This window comes from Amborella trichopoda, chromosome 5, assembly GCF_054954075.1.
Source record: "Amborella trichopoda isolate Santa Cruz 75 chromosome 5, AtrichopodaSantaCruz75HAP2 v2.0, whole genome shotgun sequence".
NCBI classification, from domain to species: Eukaryota; Viridiplantae; Streptophyta; class Magnoliopsida; order Amborellales; family Amborellaceae; genus Amborella; species Amborella trichopoda.
Genome location: NC_142340.1, coordinates 34033640 through 34053430, shown reverse-complemented (window position 1 = coordinate 34053430; position 19791 = coordinate 34033640).

The window sequence follows — 19791 nt, the reverse complement described above, 5'->3', positions numbered from 1 at the left end:
GGAGTGCAGCAAAAATCCTTACACCTTCTTGCTCGATATTACATCCCTCTTCCCTCGCGACGATACTAGCTTGGGAGAAAATTGTGGTCCCTTACACCAATGCCGATCTCCCCCATGCTCTTCTAAACCTCTATCAGGATACCATATGGTCCTAAAACCTTTTCTATCTTCATCATTCTCAAAGATTCTTTCACTTCCGATATCCTAATCTTATGAAGGTATATATCACCTCCGCCCTCATTTACCCCAATGGTTCCTTTTACTTTTGTGTTTCCACTATGTTCACCACTTAATAATTTTTGAAAATAAACTCTCCACCTTTTGTTGACCTCTTCATCCTTCACCAAGACCCATTGATCCTCATTCGTAATTCGTTTAATATAACCTAGATCCTTCTACTTTTTCTGTCACATTTTTGCTATTTTGAAGACATATTTTTCATCTTAATTTGTTCCCAGTTTATTAAATAGATTATCATATGCCTTAAGTTCAACCTTAATTATTAGTTGCATAGCATTTTTCTTAAGATTTTTATATCCTTCAAAGTTTTGATCATTTCTATTACATTGTCAAGTTTTATATCATGTTCGATTTTCACTGATAGCTTTCTGAACCTCATAACTCCAACATTAAAATTTATTATCGAAATTTCTTTTCCCTCTAATTTGTCCTAAAATCTCTTTTGCCACTTTCTTAATACAGTTAGCCATCTCATTCCATATGACATTGGTCTTATGTTCAGAGTTTTATTTTCTTTTTTTAACCAATTTATCCCTAAATATGTTTATTTTTTCATTTTTTAAGTTCCACCACTTAGTTTTTGGATCCTATTAATTTGAACCCTTCTCTTCCATTTCTTTATCCAGATGTCCATAATTTAGTCAAACTCTCTTGGGATAATCTTACAGTCTTTACATGATGGTTAATATACCTTCTTAATTAGGAAGAATATCTGATTTTTATACGATATACTTTTATACATTATTAAATGTCCATCTTTATTTTCAAATTAAGTATTTTATATTGCTAGATTGCAAGCCATAACAAAATTTAGAATAGCCACCCATCTCATTTCCTTCACCAAACCCATGTACCCTGTGTACCCCTTCATATCTTCTATTATCCTTCCTTAAAAAAGTATTTTCTCCATTTAGTATGTCTTGGACTAGTTCATCCATGTCCTCCTAGGATTGTCTCTTAATTCTATTATTTGGTCCTACTTGTGGTGCATAAGGACTAATTCCGTAAATTATCTCTTCCCGTATTATAAGTTTAATTAATAGAATCATATAACCTACTCTCATGACATTATCTACTTTATCTTTAAATCTTTCTCTACTATTATAACTGCATCTCTTCTTTTATTATCTTTTCCTCCAAACCAAAGTTTATACCTATCTATTTTCTTATCTCATTCCATTTAGTTTCCGATAGGTAATTTATGTTCACTTTCCTTTGTCTTATTGTATTCACTAATTTCATACTCTTACCTATAAGCATTCGTACATTCTATGTGGCCAGATGAATCCTATTTTCTTGGACTAGCTGCTATACCGCGCTCATCCAAAGTTTCATTGGAACCCTTGCCTATTTTTTACCAAAGCCAGACGGCGTTGTGGCACTTAGGGGGAACACCCTAGCTAATCTTTGCTCATTTTTCATCGTCCCAAGTTTTAGTACACAACACAACATTTATAAGGAATACCTTATCATATGTAGGGGTTTTGTAGCCATTTAAAAGCTTTATGAGAGCATGTACTAAAACATTATATTGAAATGTTGGCTCTAGTGGGAGTGTGGTCGACTGTGGACTATGAGGCGTTGTTAGTGCCTCAACTCATTTGGGATTTGACTGGCTATGGCTCATAGGTAATGTTTAAAACCTGTAGTCTTAGGCATTTTGTAAGCACAACCGATGAGGGTCTCGATGTAGGGTTACCCCTTGATGACGTCAGAGTTGTGCCCAGGAAAGTTAGACCAGGGAACTCAATGAGTCTCCTATGTGTGATGGATGGCTAGAGAGGACAAAGGTCTCAATCCTCATCATTACCATCACATGACATGCACAATAGATAGCCATATGGGAATCGACCTTTTGGATAAGGGTATGTGATGTGTACATGTGTGGAAGAGATGACTCCCTATAGCACTGGATTGTGTTGGAATGACCTATAAAGCATAATGTTCAAATGAGGCCCAGACTTGTCCTTAGGGAGGGACTTGTAATCCATCAACTAGGATCGTATCTCCTTCAATTATTGATTGATTTTGATAGTCCAATCATGAACCCTTACGAAGGGCTATGGGTCATGGGAACTATTGGGGAAGTTTGAGAATGTGCAGTACGATACAGTCTCTAGAAAAGATAGAGTTCTCAATATATTTGTTGTAATCATAACTCAATGAATCCTATTCCTATCAAATCTCTTTGAATATGTTTTGAAATATGATTTTTATAGGGAGAAAAATCAATTTATGAATTTATTTTAATCAGAGAGAAAAATAAATTCAATAACAATATAAAATTTATTTGATTATTTAAAATAATATATTGGGGGCCCATTGGATTTTATTGGGCATACCATGTAGTTGGGTGTGGGGCCCACAAGGCTACCCATGGGGTGGGGTGTCCCACCTCCTCTCATTCTTTCCTAAATTTATTGATTCTAATTAAGCCACATGTTGACTTGAGAATTTTAAGAAAGTGTGGTATATAGATTTTAAATGATTTAAAAAAAGAAAACTTTAAAAATTAATTGATATTAATTTAGTAGTTTCTCTACATAATATGTTGATGGGAATATAATTACGAAAACTAAGGAATAATAGTTCCACTTTATTTCTTTAATCATGATGGTTAAGCTAAAGAATAAATCAATGAGATCTCTTCATCCCACAGGTCTTCAAGATCAAATATCAAGATTGATGGCAAAACCCTAACCTTAGAAACCCTCGTTTTTATTCTAGATAGGGGGAGTGCTCATCCTCTACACACTTGATATCTCAATCTCTCTCCCTCTCTGAGCCTAAGGGATGACACTCCCCTCTCTAGTCTATCTCTAATAGGGTTTAAGAAGCATAAAAACCCTAACGGTTAGCACGCCCAAGCCACAACACCCTAGCCTTCTAGTTTGTCCATATGCTCATGTGTTGAGTTTCAGTTTAAGTTATCCCATGTCATGCTCTCTGTTGGTTTTGCCTAGGCTTTTCAAGTTGTGAGATAAATTCTTGAATTTAGATCCTATGCATCATTGGTGGAGGAGACCCGACGTGGGGTGTGCTATATCCTTGGGGGTAGCCTGAACTTAGTTGTATAATAATTTCATGGTTTATGCTCTTTTGATTCAATTGATTCTTTTATGTAATTTTCAGATTTACGTTGTGAAAGTAAATTTTTTTAATCGCAAATAAGTGAGAGTCATTGAGATTTTATTTATTTCATATATTATATTTGGACATTTGTGAGTGATTCAGGAAGCAATATAAAAGTAAAGATAGAAAAAATTTAATCGGTATTAACTTGCTTAGTCACATAGTCCACCTTTCAGCATAAGCAGATAGTATAGATTCAAAATTGAAGAAAAATAAATCAATTGAATGAGTAATGAGCATATACGTGGTTCGGAAAGATCCTACATCCACGAAAGAAGAAAGTCACTATTCTTGTTATTTTTTATCTCGATAACAAGGGCTGCACCATATATATATACACAGTGATACAACATATCATAATCTCATAAAAGTAGCTCAACACGGTGAACTAACTGGGAGAGACTCCACAAAGATAGATGATTCTGTTTTTTAACTGTAACCATCCATAAAGATAGGGTCAACTTTCAACACTCCCCCTTAAGTTGGTGCGAATATGTCTATTGAGCCCAACTTATTCAAAATTTGACGAAATTGTTTCTTCGCAAGAGCTTTGGTAAATATGTCTGCGAGCTGATCACGACTTCAAATGAATGTTGTACAAATGATATTTGCTTGAACATTTTTTCAGACAAAATAACAATCAACCTCTATGTGTTTGGTTTGTTTATGGTAGACAAGATTTGAGGCAATATGAATGGCTGCCTGATTGTCGCAAAACATTTTTGTTGGAAGCTGAGTTTTCAACCCCATATCTTGAAAAAGATGTTTAAGCCAAATTAATTCGCTTGTTGTTGATGCCATGGCCCTATATTCTACCTCAGAACTTGATCATGCCACAACATTATGTTTTTTGCTTTTCCATGTGACAAGATTACCTCCAACAGTAGTACAATATCCTGTGGTAGACCTTCTATTTGAAGGACTACCTGCCCAATTTACATAAGAGTATCCCTCAATATCAACATTTCCATTTAGCTTCATCCATATTCCGCTTCCAGGTGAAGCTTTGAGATATTTCAAAATCATTTCAACCGCTTGGCTTGCATATATTGGTTGACAAGACTAACAGCATACAAAATTTCGGGCCTTGTTATAGTAGGTAAATAAGTTTCCCGACAAGCCTTTGATATTGACCAACATCTTGAAGGGGTTCCCCATCAAAAGAATTTAATTTCTGATTGCAATCTACCGACGAACAAATAGGCTTGACCCCTAATTTTTCAGTTTCTTTAAGTAAATAGATAACATATTTTCTTTGAGAAATGAAAAACCCTTTTTTCGAGTAAGCCACTTGTATTCTAAGAAAATACTTTAATTGGCCAAGATCCTTAATGTCAAATTTATTATGAAGATGTGCTTTTAATTTTTAAATTCCCTCTTGGTCATTTCCTGTGATGACAATGTCATCAACATAAATGAGAACAACAATAGTTCCCTTACTTGTTTTCTTTACAAACATAGAGGAGTCAACACTACTTTTTTTAAAACCCACATGAGTGAGAGCATAGCTCAATTTTGCATATCATGGTCTGAGGGATTGTTTCAATCCATATAAAGCCTTTTTTAATTTACACACTATTCCATTTTCTAATTCCCTTGGACGCCTCGAAGGAAACTCATGTAAACCTCTTCTTCAAGATCTCCATGGAGAAACGCGTTTTTCATATCCATTTGAGACAATTGTCATCCAATATTAGGACATGAACTGTATTCATTTTTGCAACTGGAGCAAATGTCTCTTTAAGACCATAAGTTTGTGTAAATCCCTTGGCCACAAGTCTGGCCTTATAAATATGACTCAACAGTTCCATCACTTTTAAATTTAGTTTTGAAAATCCATTTGCAGCCAACAGTTCTTTTACCTATAGGTAGTTTGATAATCTCTCATGTATGGTTTTTGTCAAGAGCTCTAAGTTCCTCCTCCATGGCTCTCCTCCACACACGAATGGATTGGGCCTCAGATAAAGAACTAGGTTCTAGACTATTAGTGATGACACTTATAAAAGCAACTTAATTTGGAGACACATGATTGTAACATATGTGCTCCTGAATAGGATGAGAAACAACATGATAAGTGAAAAAATCATTAAGATTAGATGGAAGATGAGTAACACGAGTGGATCAACGTAGAGGAATCATGAGTTGAGGAGACCGGGCCACAGGGTCTTCATGAATCACTTCAGGTCTATCTTCAACTTGATGATTTTCACAATTTTCTTCAGCACTACTATTTTGAGGAGTTTCACTAATAATTTTTTGCTTGAAAATATCAGTATTAACAACAGGTAGTGGTGAGGTATTAGTACACTCCTCATGAGTCATATTTTCAGAAGATTCAACAGAATTACTGTGTAAATAAGGCTCAGTTTCAATAAAAACAGCATCCCTTGACACAAAATTTTCTTTTCTTCTGATCATAGCATTTTTACCCTTTTTTAGCAGAAGAGTACCTAAGAAAGATACATTTAGTGGCCCATTTTCAAGTTTGTCTTTATTTTGTTCATGAACATAACAGGTGCACCCAAAAAATTTTAAGTGAGAAATATCAATACATCTTCCTTTTAGAATTCGCAATGGTGACTTTTCTTTTAGAATTCTACTTGGGGTTCGGTTAATTAGATAACAGGTTGTAAGAACAACTTCAGACCAATAAACTTTTTGTATATGCATTTGGAAAATGATGGAACTGGTCACCTCTAGTAAGTTCCTATTTGTTCGTTCGACAATTCCATTTTGCTAAGGAGTCCCTATACAAGAGGTTTGGTGTATAATGCCTTGAGGAGTGAGAAAATCTGAAAAATTCTTATTAACTAATTCAGTTCCATTGTCACTACAAAGGATCTTAATTCTGACATTTAATTGATTTGAAACCATATGATAGAATTCTTTGAAAGTATAAAAAACTTCACTCTTCGATTTCAATAAATATATCCAAGTGGTCCTAGATTTATCCTTGATAAATGTGACAAAATACTTAAACCCATTATAAGAAGTTATCGGGGCAGGTCCCCAAATATCAGAATGTATCAAATGGAATGGCTCATCAGAAAAGCTTGTAGAACTCTTAAAAGGTAATCAAACTTGTTTTGAAAATTTGCACACATCACGTGAACTTGAATCTGAATAAAGTCTTGGAAATAAAATCTTTAAAATATTGTCTGAAGGATGGCCAATCTTATAGTGCCATAAATTACCATCATTCATATTTTGTCAAGCTGTTAAGACCTTATTCTGCAAATCAACTAAATATAAGCCATGCGAAGTATGCCCCTTACCAATTGTCTTCCTGTGGCCCTGTCCTGAAATATCACAGATTGAAGAGAAAATATGACGTTAAATCCAAATCATTAGTAATTTTGCTAATCAAAAGCAAGTTTGAAGGAAGGGATGGCAAATAAAAAACATCACGATAGTTATCGAAAAGAAATTTGGCTTTTCCAATCCCTCGTATAGGAATCTTCGTCCCATTGGCAATTGACACAGGTTGGCTATTCGTGATTTCTTTGAAGTTGGAAAGACATTCCAAACTCCCTATCATATGGTCACTAGCCCCCGAGTCAATAATCCATGTGGATGTTTTTCGAGGCAAGAAGGCACAAGAGTTAGCAAAAAGGTTACCTGTTTCTTGAGAAGATTTATTACTCAAGGGTGTTTCTTGTGTAGAAGTAAAGCAATTCTTTCCCAATTATTGAAGAAGCTGTGCTAATTATTCCAGACTATATTGAGAGTCAGAAGATGCAGCTTGAGCAAAGGAACCTTTGTCCCTTGCCGGCCTAAGATGAAGATGTAAACCCCAACACCTATCCTTGGTATGACCAGTATTCCGCAATGATCACACCTCATAGAGAATCTACCCCCACTGCTATGTCCTCTCCCCCTTATGCGGGAAGCAAACCCTCTATTTGAATTACTTATACGTTTGGAGGATTCAGACTTGTTGGTAGTAAGGGCAGTTCTTTCAGAATTTCAAGAGTCTCTTTATTTTCTGAAGTCCTGACTTTCCTTCTAGTTTCTTCTTGACGGATTGATGCACAAACATTAAAAAATGAAGGAAGTTCTTTACACATCAATATTTGACTTCTGATATTCTCATAATCTGCTTTCAACCCAGCTAAAATTAAGAAAATTTTATCTTTCTCAATCCTTTGTTGAATTTCTTTTAGGTCGGTGGTAGCTGGTGAGTAAGTAGACAATTCATCCCAAAGTTTTTTGAATGAAGCAAGATACTCTGTAATAGTTTTCTCTTATTGCTTAATGCAAGATATTTCTTGTTTTAATTAAAAAATACAGGATAAATTATCTTATTTCCCATATATTTCTTTTATGGATTTCCATAAATTTCAGCATTATCAGCATTAGTGAAGATTTCAGCCATATTGGGCTCGATGGAATTGAGTATCCTAGACATAATTTTTTGTCTTCGGATATCCAATTCTCACAGGCCAAATCATCCTTAGATGGAGTATTTTTTTTGTTTTCAACATGACCTTGCTTAGATCTTCCATATAAGGAGATAAGAGCAGCCTTAGACCAAGTTAAGTAGTTGCTTCCATTCAATAGAGTACTAGTGAGCTTGTCATTAGTACTATACTCCTTTTCATGAATAACTGTTTTTTCTTTATCTCTCATCTCTCATCTTGGAACACAATATTAAAAAAAAAACTTAATTATCAATGATCACCAAAGTACCAAGAATCAACAACCAATAAGCTGTGCACCCAACGAGTTAAAAAAAATCAGAGCACATATATTCTATAAGTGCTCTGTTTCCAGCACTATTTTCCCAAGGAAATTTCTATTAAATTTTTTTGCACCGTAATAAAAAAAACTCTTTGCAAAGAGATAAAGATGCTTGTGCACCAAAAGTTCTGCTCGAGCATAAATTTGCCCACCAATTTTACACACAAGATGAGAACAAATTTTGCTCCACACGTCTTGCACACCAAAGAAGGTGCAAAAACTATGGTGTAAACTTTAGATGAGGATGACTAGTTTTTTTACATGTTTTCCTCCACATGTAAATTTGCCTACCAATTTTGCACACAAGATGAGAACAAATTTTGCTCCACACGTTTTGCACACCAAAGATGGTGCAAAAAAATATGATGTAAACTTTAGATAAGGATGACAAGTTTTTTAACATGTTTTGCTTCACATGTTTTGCACTCCAAAGATGGTGCAAAAAGAATGATGATAAACTTTAAATATGGATGATTAGTTTTTTTTTTTACAATCAAGATGATCCACCAATTTTTGCATAAGTTTGCAGTATCATGCAAAATCTTCTTTATGTAAAGAGATATACAACCATGGTAAATGGGTTCAATAATGGCAAAGGCTAAAACGAGTCTCTCTCAAATTTTATAGACACTAAATCAACACGGACCTCAAACAACAGCCGTAAGTAGCCCTGAAATCGACCTGCTCTGATACCATGAAGAAAATAAATCAAATGAATGAGTAGGGGGTATATACGTGGTTCGGCAAGATGCCTACACCCACTGAAGAATGAAGTCACTATTCTTATTATTTCTTATCTTGATTATAAGGGCTGCACCATATCTATATACACAATCATACAGCATATTATAATCCCATAAAAGTAGCTCAACACGGTGAACTAGCCGGGAGACTCCACAAAGATAGATGATTATGTTTTTTAGCTGTAACAATCCATAAAGATAGGGTCAACTTTCAACAAAGATTCATGAAAAGTTTTGGCAAAGTTTTAGGTTAGCTACCTACCAAACGTAACCCACCTAATTTACTAGGGAATGGGATGGGGATGGGTTTAGAGAAAATTTAGGGTCATCACCCTTCTTAAAAACCAATACTTAATAATGCATATTATCATTTTCCAAACTCAAGACCATGATTAATATTAAAAAAGTAATTAGAAAAGTACCTTCATGACCGGAAGTTCGATGGGATCGAGCAGTTGTGGACTCTTACTACATAAAATCATATTTTGCAAGCAAATTTTCATGAACTTACTTGCTTATCAACAGTAAGAAATGAAAATAATAGTAAAATTTTTCCTTTACCATTCATCTTCATAAAGTGATCAAGAAGGAAACTTCTTTCTTCTCAATACTACACAGGCATTGCTTTCAATGCCCAATTAAGTTTACTGAATTCAGTGGGGTCTCATTTGATTGTGGGCATTGTTCCACTCGTGAATAAACAATTAGCAGCACAGGAGACTAAGGTCAGAATCGTGGCCACTGTACATATATTCACGTGCCTGAATTCCACATCAAATATCTGCTGGTAGGTAGAATGCTACCTACTTGCTATAAATTCATTGTTTTCTGCGGGATATTTTATTTTAGTGATTTATATATGGAGCCTGATTTTTTTTCTTTTTTAAATGCAACATGCTTCGTTTATAGGTAAAATTACGAAGAAGGTCACTTAATCCTCTACACACTTGATATCTCAATCTCTCTCCCTCTCTGAGCCTACGGGATGACACTCCCCTTTCTAATCTCTCTCTAATATGGTTTAAGAAGCATAATATATCCTAAGGCCCAATCCACAACACCCTAGTCTTCTAATTTGTCCATATGCTCATGTGTTGAGCTTTGGTCTAAGTTATCCCATATCATGCTCTCTGTTAGTTTTGCTTAGGCTTTCCAAGTTGTGAGACAAATTCTTGAACCTAGATCCCATGCACCATTGGTGGAGGAGACCCTACATGGGGTGTGCTATGTCTGTGGGAGTAACTTGAAGCAAGTTATATAATAATTTCTTGGTTCATGTTCTTTTGATTCAATTGCATTTTTTATGTAATTTTCAGATCTATGTTGTGAAAGTAATTTTGTTTTAATAGCAAATAGGTGAGAGTCATTGTAATTTTATTTATTTCATATATTATATTTAGACACTTGTGAGTGCTTCACATGACAATATAAAAGAAAAGATAAAAAGAATTTAATCAATATTGAATTGTTCGGTCACATAGTCCACCTTTCAGTATAAGCAGATAATATAGATTAAATATTCATAAAAAAATTTGACAAAATTTTACGTTAGTTATCTACCTAATGCAACTAACCTACTTTACTAGGGATAGGGATAGGGAAGGGTCAAGAGAAAGTTTAGGGTCATCACCTTTTTTAAAAACCAATACTAATGACGCATATTATCATTTTCCAAACTCAAGATGATAATCAATATTAAAAAAGTAATTATAAATGTCCCTTCATGACTGACAGTCGTGGACTCTTACTACACAAAATTATATTTTGCAAGCAAATTTTCATGAACTTACTTGCTCAATAACAGTAAGAAATGAAAATAATAGTAAACCTTTTCCTTTACCAGTCATCTTCATATAGTGGTCAAGAAGGAAACTTCTTTTTCTCAGTACTACACAGGCATTGCTTTCAATGCCCACCTACGTTTACTTAATTCAGTGGAGTCTCATTCGATTGTACAGGGGGTCTTAATGGCATTGTTCTACTCGTGAATAGGGGCATCTTGGCATTGTTTGATGTGGAATTCACGGGCCTGAATTCCACGTCAAATATACGTATTGGTGGGTAGGTAGAATGCTAGCTACTTGTTATAAATTCATTGTTTCCGTGGGATTCTTTTTTTCTAGTGATTTATCCATACAGCTTAAATTTATTTTTTTAAATGTGAAATGCTTGGTTTATAGGTAAAAATTATAAAAAAGGTTGCTCAACTTGTCTTTATTTTTATTTGTTTTCAAAATTGTCTTTCAGTTTGAAGATGGAATCCTCCATCCAAATTTTATTTTGTTTTATTTTATCAAGTTTTTTCATTAGTAGGGAAGTGTTCAAAGCTCTAAGGTAGTGTGCTACTAACAAAAAAAAAAAAACTATTGATTCGAGGATGTCTTATGACTGATAAGCAATTTTGAAAAAATTAAAAAAAAAGATGGATTAACTTACCTTTTTTGTAATTGTCAACTATAAATGAAGTATTTTATATTTTAGGAAAAAAAAATTGAGTCATACATAAATCACCCAAACATTACGATGTAATAAAGTCAGAATGGCTATCGCTATTGGCCTATTTAGTTAATAAGTCAATTATTATTCATTCAAATACCATGTCCGTTCATGCAAACTTGCAAAGTGGTGGTTAAGGAGTCGTTTTGAGTCCTCATGCTCCTTGATTGGAAAAGGAGACGGCCACGTTTAGAATTCTTAACACGTTTCCAAACATTGAGGCCATTCTTCTCTAATAATTTGAGAAAGCTTGGAGTCAATATCATCTAAGAAATTTGTGACGAAAAGTTGCAAAATTCTTGCTCCAGTAGGGGGATATCTGCTTCATCTTGCTCTGTCTCAGATAATTCATTTGCCCTATTTTGTCAAAGTGTTCTCTCTTAGTCTCCCTCAACCTCTGTTCCATGACATAAAAGGGATACCTATTTTTTGTTTTTTTTGAATGTTAACTGAGATATCATTGATGGATTAAAAAGTGTTACAATAGGAAGTAACAGTGAAAGCAAATAAGAGCAAAGGGAGAGGGGACAAGAAGAAGAAATAAAGGGGTGAAAAAAGAAGAAATAAAGGGGGGAAAAAAGGTTAAGAAGAAGCTAGCTTAGCAAGACAGTCGGCATCTCTGATCTTTTCTCTATTGATATGATACAACATGACCTCTTTGCCTAAAATAGCAAGTGAAATCTCATCGATAATGGAGGTCATTTGATGATATTGACAAAGTCGCCCTCGATGATGATACAATCGAGAACCTCCTAACGCTAAAAAACTCCTTTAACTACCCTCAGTTTCAGGCTCATTGATGTCACAAAACTTGAGCTGGCCATTGTAGGTAAAGATGACTTCCTAATGAGCATTCATGAGAATGCCGTCAATCCAGCTACTTGTGCATCTGGTTTAACGTTTTCATCAAGGTTCGGCTTGAGCTTTCCTTTTAGTGGAGCGGAATCCATTGAGAAGATCTTCTATGTTGTAGGGGAAGAATAGAAAATTTTTCCCTTAGGGGTAAGCTTTCTATGCTTCTCATACAACATAAAACTTATATACTTCCCCTTATCCAACAGTCTATTCTGAATAGAGGGTTAATATTGCCCCAATCACAATGTAACGCCTCTACACTATTTTATTTTTAATGTTTTTTTATATAAACTATTTTGATACTACATTTTGGACGTCCAATCCTCTATTAGACTCACACAATAAAAAAAAAAAAATTCCAATAAAATAAAATGACCAAAATACCCCTGAAATCTTCAAGGGGTATTTTGGTCATTATATTTTATCGAAAACTTATTTTAAATATTTTTTATAGGTGTGCCCCAATAAGAAGATGGCACTTATCAAATTTTATATTCATACAATTTGTATAAAAACAACTAAAAATAAAATACTTTGAGAGGTCGGATCTAAGATCAAATGGTGAGTGGCTCTCTTGATCAAAATTGGACAGTTGGATGGTAGGGGAAGCATAGATCTTCTATGCCGTAGGTGAAGTATAGAAACCTTTCCCCTTAATGCACACCTAATTATCTGGTGTGTTTAGGAGAACTTATCAAAATACATATTTTTAATAATTTAATAATTTATTTTTTTTCAACTATTCCAACATAGAGGTACGTGAATAATACTCATTAAATCAAAATATATATAGATGAAATGTTAATTAGTTGATGCCTTGTGTGTTATTTGAAAAATGTCCTTTCATTATAAAAGCATAGCATCATAAAAACTTATATTTGAGGATCAATTGAATAGATAGGAGCTAAATGCGCAATTAGCAAGTTAAACGGACTATGTAAACACCCTTACCTCATGTAATGTGACCAATACTAGGCTTACTTGATTAGTGGTTGAAGGCCGAGCATTGCAAGTGTAAGAAAACTGTGAAACATGGAAAGTATATAAATAAAAAGATAAAGTCTATACAAGGGTGTGATGGTATTTATTGAAGTAAGTTTGCAGAAATCTACACATTTTATTTTATTTATAGGGTGTAGATTCAATATTATCTTAGAAGTCGTGTTATTTTTTGACACTGTCTAAAACGACATAAATCTATACTATTGTACTAATGTGGACTATATATAACACTACAACTTTACTTTTACAAGTAAGGTTACCACCTTCAGAGTTCTTCTTGATCAATGGATCACACCCGATATTTCAAATATGAGAACTATACTTTGGAGATTTATTTGGGTTAGCCTTATTTAGAGTGTATGGAAGGAAAGAAACAGAAGAGTGTTTGATAGTATAAGTACAGATTTGTCGACATTAAATTGAATATTTTGGCAGTTGCGGCTGATTGGTTCCTTGCAAATAAGGATATTGGCTTCATTCCTAAAAGTCTTATCATCAACAATCCCTGGTAGTGGCGACTAAGGGTGTTACCAGTAACACTCGAAGTGAGATTGTTTGGATACCACCACCAGTAAATTCCTTAAAACATAATTTTAATGGAAGTTCACTTGGCAATCCAAGCTCATCACAAATAATTTGGGTCATATTATATTTTCTTACTTGGGTCCTTGTGGTATCACAATAACAAATGAGGCGGAAGCACGGGATTTATTAGAACGTTTGAAATTGCTATCTACTTTGGAAGGGTGCAGGATAATCGAAGGACACGTGGCAAATGTCATTGCTTATAGTAAGCGAGAGGACCATAGTCTTTGGAGATTAATGACTATTTTTCATCAAATTTAGGATATTTTGTTAACCACTATGGCAACGGTCATAGAGAGGCGAATGAAGATGGCGATGTTCTTGCCAAAAGAAGAGTCTAGACTCCCTCTCTATTAGCTACTTTATTTCCGTAATCTTGTGTCTTTGATTGAATATCTTGTACTTTGGATTTGAATTAATGATAATCCGTACGTTATCATGCAAGAAAATAAGATTGTAATTAATTTGTTGTACATAATCATGAACGTATAGGTGAAAGAAGAAAATGAAATAAAAACAATGCACAAAAAATCTAGTTATGTCAGATATTAGCTAATGGATCCATCTGTCCTATCCCATACTTCTTGGAAAACATTTACATAAGGTCTACACCTTATATTGTAGAATTATGATGCACTTTAGAAATCTATCGGAAAATATCATCTTGACATTGGAAAACCATCGAATTGATCATCTCGACATTAGGATGCATAGATATGACAAAAAAAAAAAGATTTGAAGTCCTCAAAATAATGTCTTACAATACATTATTTGGATCGTCAATTTTCAAGATTTTCATATATTTATAGATCTGCTCAATTTGAACCAGTTTTTTAACTTAAAAATTTTATAATTAGATATGAAAATAAAATCTCGGGCCATCCTCAAAATTTTTGACACCAAAATTGGATTTTGTGATAAAGTTTGGAAGTGCGCCTTACTTTGATTTTTAAAGCTATGATCTTATACAAACCTCACCCTTCCTCTATTGGACAAAGAAAAGGAAGAAAATAAGTGATAAATTTTTTTCCAATAGAAAAAACAAATTATTCGATATATTAAAGAGCGGAATAATAAAAAAGAATAAAAGCTTGAAATAGTGATCAAATAATTGACAATAATATATTGGAAATACCTTATTGAAAATAAAATGGATGTCTCTTAGTATTGTATGTGGTTTTGAATTCTTTCTCCAGCTTTCGTTATTTTGTAAGAACCTTATATTATGAAGATATTCTAGTTACGAGTGTGGTTTGTATAAGGTGTCCATGTTAAACAATAAAAAGTAACACACTCTAAATCTTGTGGAAGATGCTGCTTTTGTGCTTGAAACCCTTAGGACAGCGCAAAAAATTCATTTTCACCCTGATTGTGAATTTAAAAGCTTCAAAGATTGTGTAGATGGAGTTGATCTATAAACACTTAATTTTTTTATTTTTTTTATTTTTTTTTTGAAAATGGACTTTCTAGATGATATGTTACAAGAAGCACCATTTTAAAATTTGAAATCTTTTTTTTTTTTTTTATTCTTTTCAGATCCTTATATCTCACAGTCAAGATAATAGGTTTACATATGCATCCTAAATAAAGAAACCATATGACTAAGAGAGAGAGAAAGTTTATTCAAGGTCACGACCATATACTGTAAGTAAGGTGCACCTTAAAAATCCAACTAAAAAAGTTGTTCTAATAATAAAACAAAGAAAGAACTTAAAACCCAGAACAAATCAGTGCACCTGTTGTGGGCTTTCATTTGTGGATAGAGTAGATTCATCCCATAGCCGTTGTAAGGTTCTATTAATTACTATTACTTACAATTTCCTTCAAAAAAAAAATACCATTACTTACAAAATTTGAGCCAGAAAAATTATGATCCTTTTGGATACATGGAGTTATCGAAAGTACATTGGAGTAAAATGAGAAAAATGAGCTTAAAATTACCCGAACGCCTTGTTGCATTTTCTTCTAAAGACCCTACTAACTGTACAATCTCTCTCTCAATCTTTGTCAAAGTTATATTATCTTATTCTGTTTAGTTTTGTAAAAAGTCATCCTTTTATTTTGAAATTCAAACAAAAATTCTGTAGAAAGGGTTGACACGGCTACTATGGGCATGTTTGGTACGAGCGAAAATATTTGTTGCATGTTAAAAAATCTCTTCATGTACTTATTAGTGGGAATATTTTTATATAAATTAGTGGCAAAGTGGTATGAGAAGCAGCATGAGGACGCTAGAGAGAGAAACTTAACTTAAAAAAGGTATTTTGCCTCCAGCTGTGCTAACGTGAATATTTTTTGGAGTTTTGTCTATGAGCATGGGAGCTGTCCGTAGCTGCAACGTCCACAAAAAAAAAAGCAAAAAAAAGTAATTAAAAGGAACTCCATTGAGTTTCCTCTAAGGATCACGGCCTATATTAGGTAATGTTTCAAAATAATGGGTAAAGTCCACTTGGAAAAAAAATAATCTTTTTTTGGTAAGTTCTTTATTACTTTAAATTAGAAATTTGTTCAAATTCTATTTTATCTAAATAGCATGAAATTAATGCAATTTGAATATGAAAAGTATTTGGAAGGTTTAATTGCAAATATTTTATGGTAAATTTTTTATTACCTTAAATTAAAAATTTGTTCACATTCTATTTTATCTTAATAGCATGAAACCAATGCAAATAAGTGTATGGTTCTATTTCAAAACGTAAGTCTCCCTCTCTTCAAAATTTAAGTTTCTCTCTCTCTAAGGATAAGTAAGTCTCTCTCTTCAATGACCACGAAGGGCATATTCATTAGGCCATGAACCGCATGAACACCATCCCCATGTCCCTACCTATGGACATTATTGAAAAGTTGAGTTGATGTTAATATTGTAAGGCATTATTTTATATTTTAGCTAAACTTTTTAATGCACAAAAGGCAGTTTGCGTAATGCACTCTCTCATTGCCCATGTATAGAAAAAAAAATTTGGTGTTCACTGTTTACTTTTTTTATTTCTAATATGGCCCTCTAGCAATTATACATATTATGATAGTACAACTATTTATGTAAAGAAATACTTGATTTGAAATATTTCATGGTGATCAATGCTTATGAATATTCCAAATTCAACAATATCTGTATGTTTGTGATAATATTCTTTTATGTCCCTCATTTTTTTTATAAGATTATGCATTACAACATCCTTGGAAAGTATAAACTTATTGGCCATGTTGTGTAGGAATATTTGGTTTGGATTGATAATGTTGTTTATTATTCTTAACCAATTTGTGATTTATTTTTATTTATTTTGCTTATTATTCTTCTTTTTATTTAGAAAACTAAATTTGTACCCATGAGGATGTGATGCTAAGCTATTATTTTTCATTGAGATGCAGTAATCATTGGCACCTTATAATGCTCTATGTATATCCACATAACATCAAAATATTTTATGATGTAGCATGTTAGATTGAATTGTCATATTGTTGATAGCTATTCGTTGGATATTGTGAGTAAATCATCATTTACCAAATTAGAATTGAATTTGTTATCTCGATCATGATCAATGCACATTAAGAAAGTTATTGAAATTCTCATTCAATGAGCATTCTTAATTACTTGAAGAGGACTCGAACCTCCACCACTTAAAGCTTTGTCAAATTATTATTGTTCTTATTATTTTGACTTATGATCCGAATATGAGATTTTTAAAGACCAGTGGTGGATGACATGTTTAAGAGACCGACGGAAGCAATCTGCCTTTTTTTCTCTTGGCTAAAAGATAGATGTAAATAAAATTCAACGTGTTGGTGAATAATTGGTAAGGTATATTAGAAATCCAAGGTAGGTAGCATGAGTCAATGCCATGTGCAAAATCATTGAGGACAAAAAATCCAAGTGTGATGTTTGAACACATTGGTAGCGTATATGTGAAATCCTACGTAAGTAGCGTGAGGCAATGCAATATATAAAGTTGTTGAGGCTAGGAAATATAGGTGTGGTGTATGACTACATTGTAATGGTATATGTGAAATCTCATTCAAGTAGCATGAGGCAATGCCATATACAAGGATATTAAGGCTAGGAAATCTAAGTGTGGTATACAATTACATGTATATGAAAATCCCATGTGGAAAGTATGAGGCAATGCCATATACAAGATGATAAAGGGCTTTTAGGCAAGTGAAAATTGTTGAAAATATGGCCTATTAGAACCTTTTATCCTAAAAATGTATTTTCTCAATAATGGTATGAAAACCATATTGAAGTATATATGAAGTCCCATGTGGTTAACACGAGGCAATTCCATATACCTGAATCTATGTTTGAGCTTTAATAAGATGTTGCACTGGAGGAAAAACCCATTGTCACTGGAGGGGAAATCCCAGTTGTATGGTTAGATTCCTTGTAAGAATTTGTCTTTATATTATAGATATACAAAGTTTATTTAATTTCTAAATATCTTTTATCAAATTGTGAAAATGCTTAAATGACATCCTATTATGTGAGTCATTAGTAGAGTAATGACAGGTTTAACTCATTACATAGGATTAACAGTTTGGTGACAACTTGTTAATCCTAATTAGCTATACTTAAGGGAATTAAGATAGGAATTATACTTGGATCTCAACTCCTATAGGCCATGAATGTGAGAATTACAAAATAAATGTATTCTCTATAAAAGGAGGTTAACCCTGGTAGAAAATATAGAAAACGGGATAGAAAAACTAAGATGGAAGGTGAATGAAATTCACCAAAAATGACTCTCAAGGTTGTCTATCACCGGATGGCTTGGTCTATAAGATTTGTCATAGAACCTCAAGTGCCTCGTGTGATTTAAGAATAGATCCAAGTAAGTTGTTATCAAATTTATTTATTTTATTGGAACTAACATCCTTTTTACATTTTGGTTTTCCCTCCTTCCCAACGAGGTTTCTCTCTCTATCTGCTATTCTTCACATCTTCTAAGCGAACTCCTAGGCCAACTCTATTAAAGGGCTCGGGGATTTTGAATTGTGTATATCGTACTTTCAGTTCTCTTAACCAAAATGTGGCTTAAGGTTAGGGAGGGTGAAGTACAATATCGTGTGTCAACTTTTATACTTCAAATGTAAGTGCTAAATACATCTTCAAGATAGAAGAATAGTTGTGCTCAGCACCTATATCATGTGGTTAAGAAAATGTAGGGCCATTTCTTTTCCTCCATTAATGATGGACTGATGAAAATGGTTCCTAACAATGTTTTTGAAGTAGCCACATGTAGAATTAGTGGCCACCCTTTTATAAAAGCAGGGACAGAGGGTTTCACGAGATAATCCTTAAAGCGGTTAAACACTATTTGACATGCTTCATCCCATTTAAATATATGATTCACTTCTTCATTAATTTGAAAAAGAGCTGACATCTCCTCGATGCGTTACATATGGACATTGGATGTAGGCCGATTTTCCTTGAAAGGATTTAATGTTCCTGCAAGTTCTAAGGCGGCGTCATTTTATGAATTTCCTTGATATTTATGAGTTCAATTTTGATGCCTTAATACCTTGCTAAAACCCCAAGAACTTACCGCATTGTATCCACAAGCACATTTTAATGGGTTTATTTTGAGTAGATGTGCCAATAGTCATTCAAAGACGACCTGGAGAGCTCTCAAATGATCAGTGTTTTTAATGGATTCGATAATCAAGTCATCAATGTAGTATTCCACCTCTATGTGCAAAATTTTGACGACTATCGCAATCATGGATCTTTGGCAGGTGGCACCTGCATTTTTTAGACGAAAGGCCAAAAGGGACGATTGTGTAGTAGTACGCTTTAGGCATCCCAAGGCAGTTAATTCTTCTTCCATTAGGTCCATCTTTGTTTGATTGGAATCCAAATAACCATCCATAAAGGAAAAGATCTCCACCCTTATCACCAAGTCTATCAGTACCTTGGCGATGGGCTGAGGGAAGTCATCCTTGAGCATGCAGTATTCAAGTTGCTAAAGTGGATACATACTCTAATTTTGACAAGCACAATATT